Source organism: Dendropsophus ebraccatus, chromosome 7 (assembly GCF_027789765.1).
Source record: "Dendropsophus ebraccatus isolate aDenEbr1 chromosome 7, aDenEbr1.pat, whole genome shotgun sequence".
Classification (NCBI taxonomy): Eukaryota; Metazoa; Chordata; class Amphibia; order Anura; family Hylidae; genus Dendropsophus; species Dendropsophus ebraccatus.
The window spans coordinates 42,627,810-42,642,482 of NC_091460.1; the positions used below are offsets into that span (position 1 = coordinate 42,627,810).

General features: G+C 41.9%; 1 protein-coding gene across 2 annotated transcripts in view; it reads left to right on the forward strand.

Annotated features, from left to right (window-relative positions):
* The first annotated feature begins 238 nt into the window (after nt 1-238).
* LOC138796767 (proton channel OTOP1-like) overlaps nt 239-14,673 on the forward strand; it is a 65,631-nt gene continuing 51,196 nt past the window's right edge. For both annotated transcript variants that reach the window (XM_069976440.1, XM_069976441.1), the window contains exons 1-2: nt 239-314; nt 6,486-6,663. The gene's annotated coding sequence lies outside the window, so the exon portion shown is untranslated. The remainder of the gene's footprint in view (nt 315-6,485; nt 6,664-14,673) is intronic.

A 14,673-nucleotide genomic window follows, 5' to 3' on the forward strand; every position in this document is an offset into this window, starting at 1 on the left:
CACTGTATATACTGACATCAGCTCCCTGTGTACCTCATAGAGCTAATATCAGACTCCCCTCCTCCAGGCTGTGCTGTCCTGCTCTGTGGTGAGTCTGTCCATAAAATGGCTGACATGGAGGAGCATGTGACCATGCCCTGCCCCCAATGTCCTCCATAAACATATACAGGCTCAGTGGTGGACACAGAGGGCGGGGCATGGTCACTTGCACCTCTATGTCGGCCATCTTATGGACACACTTACCACAGAGCAGGGCAGCCTGGAGGAGTGGAGTCGGATTTTAGGTCTGTGAGGTACACAGGGAGCTGCTGTCAGTAAGTGCACTTACTAATACTGTACACTGAACTATTTTACTATCATGTGGCCAACCCCTTTAAGAGTATGTTCACACGGGGAAAAGATGCTATAAAAATAAAAATGAATCCACTGGGCAATGAAAACTTTGGGGGGGATTTATCAAACATGGTGTAAAGTGAAACTGGCTCAGTTACCCCTAGCAACCAATCAGATTCCACCTTTCATTCCTCACAGACTCTTTTAAAAAATGAAAAGTGGAATCTGATTGGTTGCTAGGGGCAACTGGGCCAGTTTCACTTTACACCATGTTTGATAAATCTTGCATATATGTGAGGCACAGTATTAAACACTGTAGAAAAATCTACTGACGTTGCCTTTCCAGGTTTCTGCTCACAACTACTTAATATGTAACTTCTTTGATTTGACACAACCAGCATCCAAGTCATTTTTCTATTATGTATGATAAGCTTACCTGCTTATTGTTTGTGGATATATAGAGAACATTCATTTTGCATAGTCCATTGCTTGTAGGGTATCATGCTTGTTGGGAATCTTTAAATTGGCATCCTCATTAAGAAAAACTTTTAGATGTACTGTAGGACTGTCCAATCATTGCCGAATTTTGGCGCAAAGTCTTAGTATTATTCTCTGATGTCCGGAAGGTACCGGTTCACCTCAATCCACAATTGTTGCTACTAATGCTCGGAATAGAACAATTCCAGGGCAAGGTTAGGCAACTTGAGAGAATCTGTAAATGTTATAGTGTGTCAACAAAAATAAAAATACACATAGGTAAGGTGAAAATACTGTATCAATAAAATAAATTAAAAATAAAAATAAAAGGGTCCATATATTACTGTACAAATACAGAGTCCAAATAAAAAGATCCAAAATAGGTTGGGGTCCAATAAGAGGGAAAAATGTATATGCTAGGGATCAATAATCGGGATAGTCTTTAAAATTGATTAGATAACAGTTCATAGGTTTTTATCTCATTCATCCGCTATGCGTGATAATAAAGTAGTATATTTACTTAGCAGCATATAATAATTGGTAGCTTTAGATAATTGGTCCTTTTCTCTATATTAGAGATGGATTGTGTTCCGATTAGCAGAACGTCGTAGTATTATTTGTATGTGTATCGGTGATACAATGTATATCTTCTGAGAGATCGTTGCGGCTCTCAGTATCTGTAGGAGATGGTCGGCATCTAAGGGAAGGTAACAGATGTCTCCACAGAGTAACGTTTGTCACAGAGTAATGTTTGTTAATGGCAGTTAAGGTTTGGTGTCAGACACCTCTCACCCGTCTGAAGTCCGTGCTGTGGGTGCAGTTAGATCCAGCAACGATGTCCGGAATGGTGTCGCCAATTCAGCGGTTAGGCAACTTGTCTGTAAAGTTTTTATTTCAGCTAAACTGGTATTAATCAGATACTGGAAAAAACTACAAACTCCTAAATTGGGTGAAGTGTTAGGCCTTATCAGGCAAAGCCATGATTTTGAAGAGATTGTGGCAATAGGGAATAATACAACTCGCCGTTCACACTATGGAATCGGCGCAGAATTTCCACTCTGAACCCCCCCCGCACCTCCGTTTAGTTTCCTGGGCTTAACCCAGAATGTCCAAATGGGTTACAACCACTATAAGGCTTTGTTCACACTACGTAAGCTACGAAGTAATCACGGCCGTTGTTAGCTTACGTAGTGCTGCCTTCTAAGGAATCCCGGCCGGAGTGTATACACATAGTATACACTCCTGCCGGTATCCCTAGCGGCGCCGCAGGAAACTGTCATGTCAGTTTTCTGCGGCCGCTATTCAATGAATAGCAGCCGCAGAAAATCCTGTCAGTTCGCACAATGGAACGTGTGGCTCCGGCCGCATGCTCCATAGTATGCAGCAGGGAATGATCCCGCATGCGCCCGCATCTGAATTCAGCGGCACTAAAGATCATCCGGTCAGCCGATGTCTTATACCATGTGAATATGGCCTAATGCATTTTTGGGTGATACGGAACTCAGGACATTGTAGCTGTTCTGTTAGATGGTGCTTTATCCAGAGGCTCAGCCAGTGTAGTGAGTAGCAGACATTTTATTCAGTGCACGTTAGCTGCCATTACATATGTGGTAAACTACTGAACCCCAACCGACAATACAGTTGAACAATATGAACAATATACGTAGTGAGACCCCTAGAGGCCATATGCGATGCCTGGGCCCCTAGGGGCCACTCCGCTAATAGGAGTAGTTACTGGCAGGAACCGGGGCAGCTGCTGAGCAGAGGACTATCACGGTTTTGGCACGAGCGCAACACAGCTGAGAACCGGGCTCCTGACCATGCGGAGGCTGGGCATGCGATTCTTTGTTGTTCCTAGTCGGAGCACTGATTAATACACCAATGCCAGGGTTCAGTAACAACGGTAGTTGTATATTTATTGTAACGGTGGTAACTAACAGCAACAGTCTCTCTGGATGCAACCGGGAATAAGGCAATCTTAAATAAAGCAGAGTAATGGGGGATGCTGCAAAAGGCTGTAGGTGAGCATGCCGGATGATAAGGGTAGTAGTAGTGGTACTAAGGAAGAGATGCTGGGTGGAATGGAACTGAGATGAATACTTGCTGTTGATGATTAGAGAAGATGATGAGAGGAATGACTGAAGAACGGCACCCAGATGAGGATCTTGAGACTTGAGGCAGGAACACAGTCAGTGGACTGTAGCAGCAGAGCACACCGAGGCTCCTCTTCTGAAGGTGAAGAGCAGTCACACACACAACCTATCCCCTCTGTGGTAGGGAATAGACTAAGGTACACATGGTATCACATGGTATCCCCCAGCCAAAGCTCGACGGCTATTGGGGGTACCATGGCAACAGGGCACGTTCACGTGATCACCAGCCTTTGCATTATCACCATTAGGCATATACAGTGAAATATACATGGGACATGGGTGTAATGACAAAACCTGAATACTGCAGGGGCTTACACAACACACAGTTGCAGTGGACCACAGCCTTCCCAGAACAAGACTAGTTATAATAAAGAGGTAGATACAAACTAGTGAACAGATAGCCTGTTCTGGGCCACTGCACATACACAGCATATACATATTGTTACAATATCCATGCAATGTGTCGGACTCTTCCTCATTCGGTCTTCATCTTTTCGGTGTGTGTGACATGTGTTATTTGTTCTATTTTGCCCTATTTTATATTCTGACTCATTATCATGGCATGTCGCCACAACTGTATATGATTGACTAATGTGAATTTTTTTTAAAAACATTATTGAAACGAAGAAAAACTTTTGACATGTCACAGAGACATAAAAACAAAAAAGTTGGCCAGCATATCCAATATAACTATTATAAATACGCATAATAATATATACATAGTACAGATATTTTTTTACTAGAGATTTGATTACTGGTGGCTAAGGAAGTTGGTTGCAGCCCTAGGGCTTCCTGGAACACATGGATGCATTCTTAGGTTGTATCCATGTTTTCCAGGACTCCATAGTGCAGCATCCAACTTCTTCAGCCACTGGTAATCAAATGCTTAGCGTTCAGGTTTGGGCAAACCGAGCATTCTCAGGGTTCACCCATCTCTAATTGTATATTTTTTCTTAGCATACCATTTGATCAAGTGTATCATCCCACGACAGTAAGGTAACCTAAGTGGGACAGACCCCACACTATAGATAGGATTTTTTTGCTTTGAAATGTAGGTTTGTCTTAGTCTGACATTGGGCCACTGACGGTATCTAGGACACATCAGTGTTGCTTTTTGATGACATAAGCTTACAGTAAAAAAGCTAAAAAATTTAACTCATAAATTAATCTTTATCCAGCATAGAAACACTTCAAAGCAATTAAAATAGACACTGTGCCCTGAGTAAGTACACTTTGCATTTGAAATGTGTTGGTTCTAAATAGGATTTTTTTTTAACTGCCTTGAAAAAATAAAGTTTTGAAGTTTTATCTATGATTAAAATTTGCTGCTTCATTGTAAATTTTTAAGTAGATCTGTGCCCATGAATAAATGACACGACATGCGATACGCTGGTCTTTTACTGTGTATGATTTCTTACAAATTTCTTTTAATTCCCTTCATGTCTTGGGGTAGTTGTGTAGTTATGTTTGGGCCAAAGGGTTGCTAAGGCAAACTATGTACAGAAGACTTTTTCGACCTTACCAGAGACAATAACAACCAAATACAGTATAATACAGTGTACAGTGCAGTGTGTTATATGAAATATCGAAGGAGGTTCAAGTGCCATGTAACAAGAAAAATGTAAGTAAAAAGACCCCAAAATCTAATTTTTATTGGGATATGATAAAATGGTTTTTAATTTTTTTTTTCCGGAATGTATGAGTCAGTATATCAAAGATGCGTCATACCTAATATCCAGTATGATTTCTTGTTCTTTTGTTTACATAAGTCATGTTCTTTCTAGGATCCTCAACAGCTTGTATTCCAGCCGTACTACTATAGACTCAAGGTCACACCAGCCCTTCTTGTTGGGAGATGAAATCAGAGACGATGTCTATAGTCAAGCTAGTTAAAAGTAAAAGGATCTAGAACAATCCAGCTGGCCTTGTAGGAAGTGTTACCACTGATCTTGAATGTCATATGTTATGGGATCACATTACAGAGGGCTGGTACAGTATGTGACCTCAGTAATACTCATCACATCTAAATACACTGGACAGATCCTCTGATCCTAAGCATCTAATGTCCTCCCCTGCATATGTGGTGACCAAGGGGATCTAGGTGGAATTAGCTAAGGCAAGATGGTACTTATCATGGTGGCCAGGAGTGGTATGCGCCCACCCCTGGGTATACCAACACACACTTCTGGACAGTCTGTAGGAGTAGTATGAGGAGTCCAGCAATCTCTTAAACAAATGCAAAACTTTACTGTAGTAATCTTCTTAAAAGTACAGTAAAGAATATAACAGTCTGTCTTGACCGGCCCCTTGCTGACGGCTTCCCTGACAACTGGCGCAGTGGGGCTTTCTTCTGATGTAGCTGCAGCTGGGGCCTCACCAACCCTGGCCGATGGGCACCAGGTGTTTTCCATTTGTAATCAGCTGACTGACGGCTGCTACCGCCTGTCAGCTGTCTGATATGGGCTGGGCTGGGACTTCTGGTCCCATAAGTCCCAAATCCTCCACTTGTGGTGGTGCAGTGGCTGGATTGACTCTCCACAATGCAAAAGCGGAAAACAGATCCAATGTAAAGACATTACTGCTATAGTTTAGTGATTGACTGCTACATAAATGTAGTACATAGATACTGCATTGATCTCTATAAGGAATCATGGTATTGCTCATAGAAGTCCCCTAGAGGGGATAAATCCATCCCATAATAAAAGTTTAAATCATTACCCTTTTCCTATTTTTTTTAAAGCTGTAAACAAAAAAATAATAACCATATTTAATATTTCCACATGCGGAATTGCCAAAACTATTAAATTATCTTATTCCTAATCTTGCACAGTAAACAAGTAAAAAAGACCACCATGGTGCAAAATAGCTGATTTTTGGTCACATCGCAGAAAAAAAATTATAAAAAGTGATCAAAAAGTAACATATTGGCAAGTGAGGTACCAATAAAAACTACGAGTCATAGTGCAAGAAATGAGCTCTCAAATAGCCTACAAAATTTATAATGTTATAAGGCCCAGAATAGAACAATTTCAACCATTTTTTTATCACTTTAATCGTATTGACTTGAGGAACATATTTAACATCTAATTTTTACCATGTAAAAATAATGTTACCCCAAAGTTTGAAAAATAGCTGCTTCTTTTTTTTTTCTATGACAAAAATGGTGTCATTACAAACACCAATGGGTGTCAGAAAAAAAAAAAGACGAGGAGGAAAAAACTAAAGTGCAAAACTGAAAATTGGCTGTGACATGAAGGGGTTAATAACTGTCATTTATTTTAGAAAAAAAAATTAGATTTGAGTTAATTGTTCATAATTTTTTATTTTCTTATTCTGCTGTACAAAACACCAGCCTTACTTACGTGTGAGCTACAGTAAATGTTCTTAGCTACAGAAAAAGGGTTTCAAAACTCGTACTAATCTTGCAGTATCCTTTTACTCTTTTCTATATATACATTCGGTATATTATGTTTATTCATATGTATTTCACAACAGTAAGTGTTTTTTTTTAATATTCACTAGAATCCATTTGTTTCTCGCTCCTCCATGCAATCCTATCCTAATGTAAGTGACGCCTTACAGCTGACATCACTGGACAAACCTATTTAACAGGGATCAAACACAGAAATTGCTCAGAACACATGAACCAGCTCTACCACATCGCAAGTTTCCCTGGAGAGTGCTTCATCACATCAGTCAGGTAAGGCAGATGCTTTACCTCCGGCCTGGTGTATGAGTTGTTAATCCTGTAACTTACTACAAGTACTGTGACTGATACATCATTGTAATATATTAAGTGTATACCTGCTGGGTGTGTCAAGATTCTTTTTTTTAGAAACCTACTTGTTACTTGGAATTGTTATATATTTGAGGCATATAAAATGGTGAGTCTATTGTTATGGATGTCTCATGGGTGAACACTGTATTAAATGGATCACGAGGTTCAGAATGAGGAATTGGCAGAGCAGGCAGCTGCTTCTGGAGTCATTAGGATGGGAGCCCAGTGTATAAAATAAAAGAAAAACATGCATTTTATTGTCAGGGACCATAGTGACTTGCATTGATTAGAAAAACACAGCTGACTTCTTCCAGAAACAGCGCCACTCTAGTCCACAGTTTGCGTGGCAGTATTGCAGCCCAGTTCCATTAAAGTCAAAAAGCAAAATTGTAATACCACATCCAGCCTGAGGACAGGGGGTGGTGCTGTTTTTGAAAGAAAGTAGGGATGTTTTTTTTTTTGTTTGTTTGTTTTTTTAACTCTAATTCTGGATAACCCCTTTAAACTTACTCATATCAATAAGAAACCCTTTGAGTCACAGAGGTTTCACAAACCCAATGGTCTACTAGGCAGATTTTCTACTGTACTCTGCAACTAGTTTAAGACACTCTGCAACCAGTTTACATAAGTCAAAGGAAAAGGTAGGAATTCAGTCAAACCTTATTCACAAGTACCGTACCTATGGTACCTACCGTATCAATAGTTGCCACATGGAGGAACAGGCAATGTGTTTTAAACAGCAATTTTAATGATGACTCAAGAGTTTATCCTCTGTTCAGTAGATTCCTACGTTTTCCTTGGATTTGCTGGGCTACAAACAGACCTTTTTCCTGGGCTGGTGTAGAGGTACTGATGTCCCCGGGGAACTGGATCTAGAGTTTTCTATATATACTTACATGGATAAACTTGACCCAATCACCTGTATTTTGATCCTAATAAAAACTGAGGTCGATCCTATGCAGGCTTATTTATATTATGAGCCCAAGTCCCTTCCGGACTGCCCTTCTGATGACCTGGGTCATAAGAAGCATAGTTAGGCAGGGAGCAGACTCTAAAATGTCTCCATTGTGAAGACGAAAACCGGTTCATGTAAAAGGGCCAGTTATACACCAACAAATTTGTCAGCTGTTTGTTTAACTGATAGGTACACTAAAATGTGCTGCATAGAAGATCCAAACTATGACATGTCAGAAGTTTGTATCAGTCGGGGACCGGGTGCTGAGAACCTCTCCGGTCACTAGATTGAAGGGGCAGAGCACGCTCTGCCTCTTCATCTCTGTCTCACTGTTAAAGTAACAGTGGACAGAATTATAATGGAGCCCTATGGAACTTCCCGTGCAGTGATTACCCAAAATTCTTTAGGGCTCCATTATAATTCCGTTGACTGCTACTTTAGCAGTGAGATGGAGATGAAGGGGCAGAGTGTGTGGTGCTGCGCACGTCTGCCCCTTCATTCTAACGATTGGTAGGGGAGGGATCTCAGCATCCGAACCCCGACCGATACAAACTTTTGACATATCACTATAAAAAGTCAGAAGTTTGTTTAAATGATAGGTACCTTTTCATGCATCTTTGTCGGTTACACATCACTTTGTGTAAACAGGTCATATGGGGCTGACAATGGGGCCTTGCATTGGCCACTTGAATTAACCAATAATCATGCCTTGCGAAGGCGCAGGAAACCAGCACTGATCACAAAAATCAAGGCTCACATGCTGCAGGCTGTCCGCTTGTGTAAGATCCTTTATACCAGGGGTAGGGAACCTTGGCTTTCCAGCTGTTGCAAAACTACAATCCCATCATACCTGGACAGCCAAACCTAAAGCCAAGGTTCCCTACCCCTGCTTTATAATAAGACTATTTAAAGAGGACCTGTCACCCCCATGCTGGGGCAGAGCCCGGCAAACTCCCCGCTGGAGACCCTTATACTTACCCCGTGCGCGAAGTACCACTCCTGGACCTGCAACTGTTGCCGAGATATCGCCGTTGGAAGCCCAGAGATTAGTCTGACGCTCATAGAGAATGAATGGAGCCGTCATTCTCTATGAGCATCGGACTCATCTGGGATGAGCACGCGCTAGACTTTCGATGACGATATCTCGGCAGCAAGAGCGGGTCCAGGAGCGGGACTTCATGCACTGGGTAAGTATAAGGGTCTCCACCGGGGGGTCGGCCGGGTCTGCCCCGACACGGGGGGGGGGGGGGGATGACAGGTTTCCTTTAAGTTACTGTATTTGTATGCTAAACCTGGGAAAAAAAACTACAGAGGAAAAATATAATGAAAAGATGTGCTGCTCCTGGTTTTGGCTAAAAAATATCAATGTAAAATATTGACTGTAAAATTGCTGTGTGACTGTCGGCTAAAAGTAACTATATTGTCAAGAATTCCTTCCTAGGTTCTCCTTTATAGATTTTTTTTTTAATGCCATTTAAAAAATGCCTAAAATAACAGTAGCCTTTTTTATGTTTTTTTTTTTTTCAATAGTATTTTTAAGTGTGAGGGTCTTCTGGTTGCATTTTCTCTGTTGAGTCTTTGCTTGTGTGACTCAAGGATTTTTCATTAAAAAGGAGAAAAAAGCCAGAATTATTTTCATGTAAACCAGCAGAGTTTTTATTACTATCGTAAACTTTGTGAAATATTTTTGTTCATGAATAAAAACTTATCTTAATAGATGTGAAGCAGCCTAGTGATCAACTTCAGCTTCACTGTCAAGTGCAGGGTTAACACTTTTTTCCCATAGTCTCAATATAATTGTGGGATTACCACAATGCAAACACAAGATTTCTCTATTGAAAAGAAAAAAGGATCATACAAACATCACAAAAAATCTCACCAATTTCATGTCCATTGGGAAATTGAGATTGAGTTGATCAGGCAGGACGATCCAAAAACAGCAAATCCGGCCTTTTTATCAGCATGCAGGTTAAAGAACAGGATCATTTTATACTTTAGAAATGTTTAATTTTTCATATTTTTTCCACATTTTATTCAACTTTTTTTTCAAATGTTCAAAAAATCCTACTTGGGGACTTGAAAATGCGATTTTTTTTAATTGCAATCTATAATATACAGACATCATTTGTAACTTGTGTCTAATCTCTCTAATTGTTTAGCTTCCGTGGTCACTGTTGTCCATGGCATCTAATTACATAGTTACATAGTTAATAAGATTGAAAGAAGTCAAGAGCCCATCAAGTTCAACCTATATCTATATCTGCTGTGTTGATCCAGAGGAAGGCAAAACCCCTCATGAGGCAGATGACAATTGCCCCATCACAGGGAGAAAATTCCTTCCTGACTCCAATGGCAATCAGAATAATCCCTGGATCAGCGTCCTACCACATGTAATTGAGTGTCCATAACTTGTTATATTATGTTTTTCAAGAAAAGCATCCAGGCCTCCCTTGAACTAATTTAACCCCTTAACGACATCGGGCGTAAATTTACGCCCTCGCGCCCTGGTACTTAAGGCATCAGGGCGTAAATTTACGCCCGATGTTTCCCCGATCGCTGTGTGTTCGCACACAGCAATCGGGGAAGATGGCCTGCTATAAATCATAGCAGGCCATCTTAGCTTCTCGGCACGGGGGGTGGTTAACACCCCCCGTGCTTAAGATCGCCGCTATTGGCTGATCAATTCAGATCAGCCAATAGCGGTGATTGGAACCTTTCACCGATGACCCGGAAAAAATGTCGGTCGGTGCTGTCCAAGGACGGCACCGACCGCCATTACTGTAAAAAGTAATGGTGGTCACGGTGCCACCGGCCCGATCAGAGTCCACAAAAATAGTAAATACCTGCTCTGGACCCCTCAGCTAGGTAATTGTACATTACTCACCTGTCCCGGGGTCCTGATCAGCGTCTTCCGGGTTCGCGGCGTCCTCCGTCTTTCCGTCGGGTCTTCGGCTATTTCCGGCGGTCCCCATCGGCTTTTTTTGGCTCCAGCCTCGTCTTTTTCCGGATGTTGCGCTCTGCTGCCCTCTAGCGGCTGATATGTGTAATACACTTATCAGCAGCTACAGGGATGTTCAGAATGAAGAAAAAGTTTTTTTTTTTTTTTTCCAATTTTTTTTTTCTATTTTCCGCACCCTATCGCCGCTGAGTGTTGATCAGCATCGCACGAAAGTGCGCTGGTAATCAGCAACTCCTCCTTTTTGGCCTAGGGTGTTTTTTTTCTATATTCTACTGCCACGGTCTGCTGATAAGTGCCGCACATTAGTGCGGCATTTATCAGCAACTCCTTTGTTGGCGTAGGTTTTTTTTTATACTTACTCTAAAAAAACACGTAAAAAACACTACATTACACCACACTACACTACATTGAATAAAGTTTGACACTACACCACTACATACCCCATATACCAATCCCCGTATAAAGAATGCCCCCAGGGTGTTTTCGGCGTCAGAGGGATACGTTATTATTGCCTCCGACACCGAAACAGCCAGTGAGGATGAATGGGGGGGATCCTTCTTTCCTCCATTCATCCTCATCATCCACTGACATGTCTGGGGGTAGCGTAGCGTACACTGCCCCCCAGACACGTCTTTTCCGCCAGTACCGTCCCAATAAGAGATGACGGTATGAAATTCTACAAACTCTGTGAGAGTACTTCAGGGTACACTTACAGATTTAGGGTATGTGCACACTGCGGAATGGCGAAGGATAACCCTTTGTGCATTCCGCAGCTGGCACTCGCCGGCGGACTAATGCGGCAAGTGTCTCCACCGTATCATAGACTCCAATCTATGCATGGGCGGATTCCATCGTCCATCCAAAGAATGAACACGTTGGACGGAGAGCGGAATCCGCCCGTGCATAGAATGGAGTCTATGACACGGAAGGAGACGCACGCCTGCATCACTCTGCCGGTGGGTGCCAGCAGTGGAATGCACGCGATTCCGCAGTGTGCATGTACCCTTAGACGTACCCTTATTCCTATTTCAGGGGTCACGTTGATCCAGGGATTATTCTGATCGCCATTATGGAGTCGGGAAGGAATTTTTCCCCTGTGATGAGACTACTGTCGTCTGCCTCACGAGGGTTTTTTGCCTTCCTCTGGATCAACACAGATTGAGTTTGATGGACTCCTGTAATTTTCAACCTTATAAACCAATAATTGGCCTAATACCCCCAAATAAATTAATAATTGTCCCTTTTCCCCAGCTAAATAGGTATGGCCGCCATTCCCATTAGAGACTTGCCATGATGCAATTACAAAGCCTCTGTGCTGCCAGGTCAGTAGAAACCCCCCACAAGTGACCCCATTCTGGAAACTACACCCCATAAGGAATCTATCAAGGGGGGCAGCGGGGATATGGCCCCCTGGTGACGGCCACATTTGGGACGTGAAAATGAAAAAAATGGTATTTTTTATTTTCTCGGCACATGTTCTACGTAAGTGCCCGTCACCAGTGGGGTCCATATGCTCACTGCACCCCTTCTTAGATTCCATATGGGGTGTAGTTTCCAGAATGGGGTCACTTGTCGGGGGTTTCTACTGTCCTGGCAGCACAGGAGCTTTGTATTGGCCTCCATCCTCCATTCCAGCCTCTAAATGGCGCTCTGTCCCTTTGGTGGCTTGCCCTGTGCCCATATGGCACATTATGTCCACATGTGGGGTATTTTCTTACTCAGGGGAAACTACCCTACACGTTTTGTGTTCATTTTCTTTTTTAACCCCTTGTGGAAATGGAAAAAATCAAGGCTAGACCAACATTTAGTGTAATTTTTGTAAAATTTTTACTCTAAATCATTAATCTTGTCATGATTTTTTCATTTTCACAAGGGGCTAAAAGATAAAAAAAAACACTAAATGTGTAGCGCAATTTCCCCTGAGTACGGAAATACCCCACATGTGGACATAAAGCACCATGCGGGTGCAGGGTAAGCCTCCGAAGGGAAGGAGCGCCATTTGGTTTTTGAAGGCTGGATTTGGATGGAATGGATTTCGAGGGGCCATGTTGCATTCAAAAGGCCCCTCTGTTGCCAAGACAGTTGAAACCCCCCACAAGTGACCCCATTATGGAAACTACACCCCTCAAGGAATGTAACAAGGGGTGAAGTGAACATATGGACCCCACTGGTGACGGGCACAAATGTGGAACAATGTGGCGTGAAAATGAAATATTAAATTTTTTACACTATAATGTTGGTTTAGCCTTGAATTTATCATTTTCACAAGGGGTTAAAAGAGGAAAAAAAAACAAAATGTGTAGAGCAATTCCCCCTTAGTCCGTAAATACCCCACATGTGGACATAAAGCGCCATGTGGGCGCAGGGCAAGCCTCCGAAGGGAAGGAGCGCCATTTGGATTTTGGAGGTTGGATTTGGCTAGAATGGATCATGAACGCCATGTCGCATTTACAGAGCCCTCGTGCTGCAAAAACACTAAAAACCCCCCACAAGTGACCCCATTCTGGAAACTACACCCCTCAAGGAATCTAACAAGGGGTGCAGTGAGGATATGGACCCCTTGATGACGGGCACATTTGTGCCATGAAAGTGAAAAAATTAAAATATTCCCTTTCACGTTACATTGTTCCACATTTGTGCCCGTCACCAGTGGGGTCCATATGCTCACTGAACCCCTTGTTAGATTCCTTGAGGGGTGTAGTTTTTAGAATTGGGTCACTTGTGGTGGGTTTCCAGTGTCTTGGCAGCACGAGGGCTCTGTAAATGTGACATGGCCCTTGAAATCCTTTCAAGTGAAATTCAGCTTCCAAAAGCCAATTGGCGCTTCTTCCCTTTGGAGGCTCGTCCTGCGCCCCCTTGGCGCTTTATCGCCACATGTGGGACATTTTGTGTCTTTTTTTTCCTCTTATCCCTTTAAGATAATGAAAAATTGAAGGCTAGAACAACGTTTTAGTGTAAAAAATAAATTTTTCTTTTTTCACGCCATATTGTTCGGAAAATCTGTGAAGCACCTGTGGGGTCCAGATGTTCACCACACCCCTTGTTACATTCCTTGAGATGTGTAGTTTTCTAAATGGTGTCCCTTTAGGGGTGTTTTTTAGGTTTTGGCACCCCAGAGCCTCTGCCAACCTGAAGTGGTACGGTCAAAAATGACCAAATATAACGGAGGCGTTGAAATTCACTAGGCACTCCTTTATATCTGAGGCTTGTGGTTGCGTCAAATAGCGCAATAGGGCCACATATGGGGTATTTCTATAAACTGCAGAAACGGAGCAATCAATTTTGGGGTGCATTTCTCTGGTAATAAGTTTATAATTATGAAAAATATTGGATTACAATAAAATCTCTGCACAGAAAATTAAAATTTTCAAATTTCTTACACACTTAGCTTTTATTTCTGTGACTCCCCTAAAGGGTTAAAAAACTTTCTGGATATGCTTTTGCACAGTGTGGGGGGTGCAGTTTCTGAAATGGGGTGCTTTGTGGGGCTTTCTAACATACAGGCCCTTCAAATACACTTTAAGGCCAGGTTCAGACTATGTAACTGTGCGGCTGTAATTGTGCGGCGGTATTTTTGGTGGTTCATGCGTACGCTGGAAAGTATAGGATATACGGCTGCACAGTGCACACTATGTATGAATCTACGGCCCGATCGTAAACGGACCCGTAAAAAATGAACAAGACCATTGTTTGCGGCTGGAAACCCGGCCGTGGACTGACAGGCTGTCCGTACGGAGTACTTCAAAAATAGCCGGCAATGATGCCGAATGCCGATGCCTCTAATAGTTAATATATTAAATTAATAAAACACATTTTCTTTGTAATAAAGTCCCTTTCGTTGTTCAATAATTTAATTCTAACAAATCCATCATTTTGCAATTAAATATACTGTTAAAATAAATATATATATAAATAAATGTATATTTATATATATATTTATTTTTTGACAGTATATTTAATTGCACAATGATGGATTCGTTAGAATTAAATTATTGAACAACGAAACTGAATTTATTTA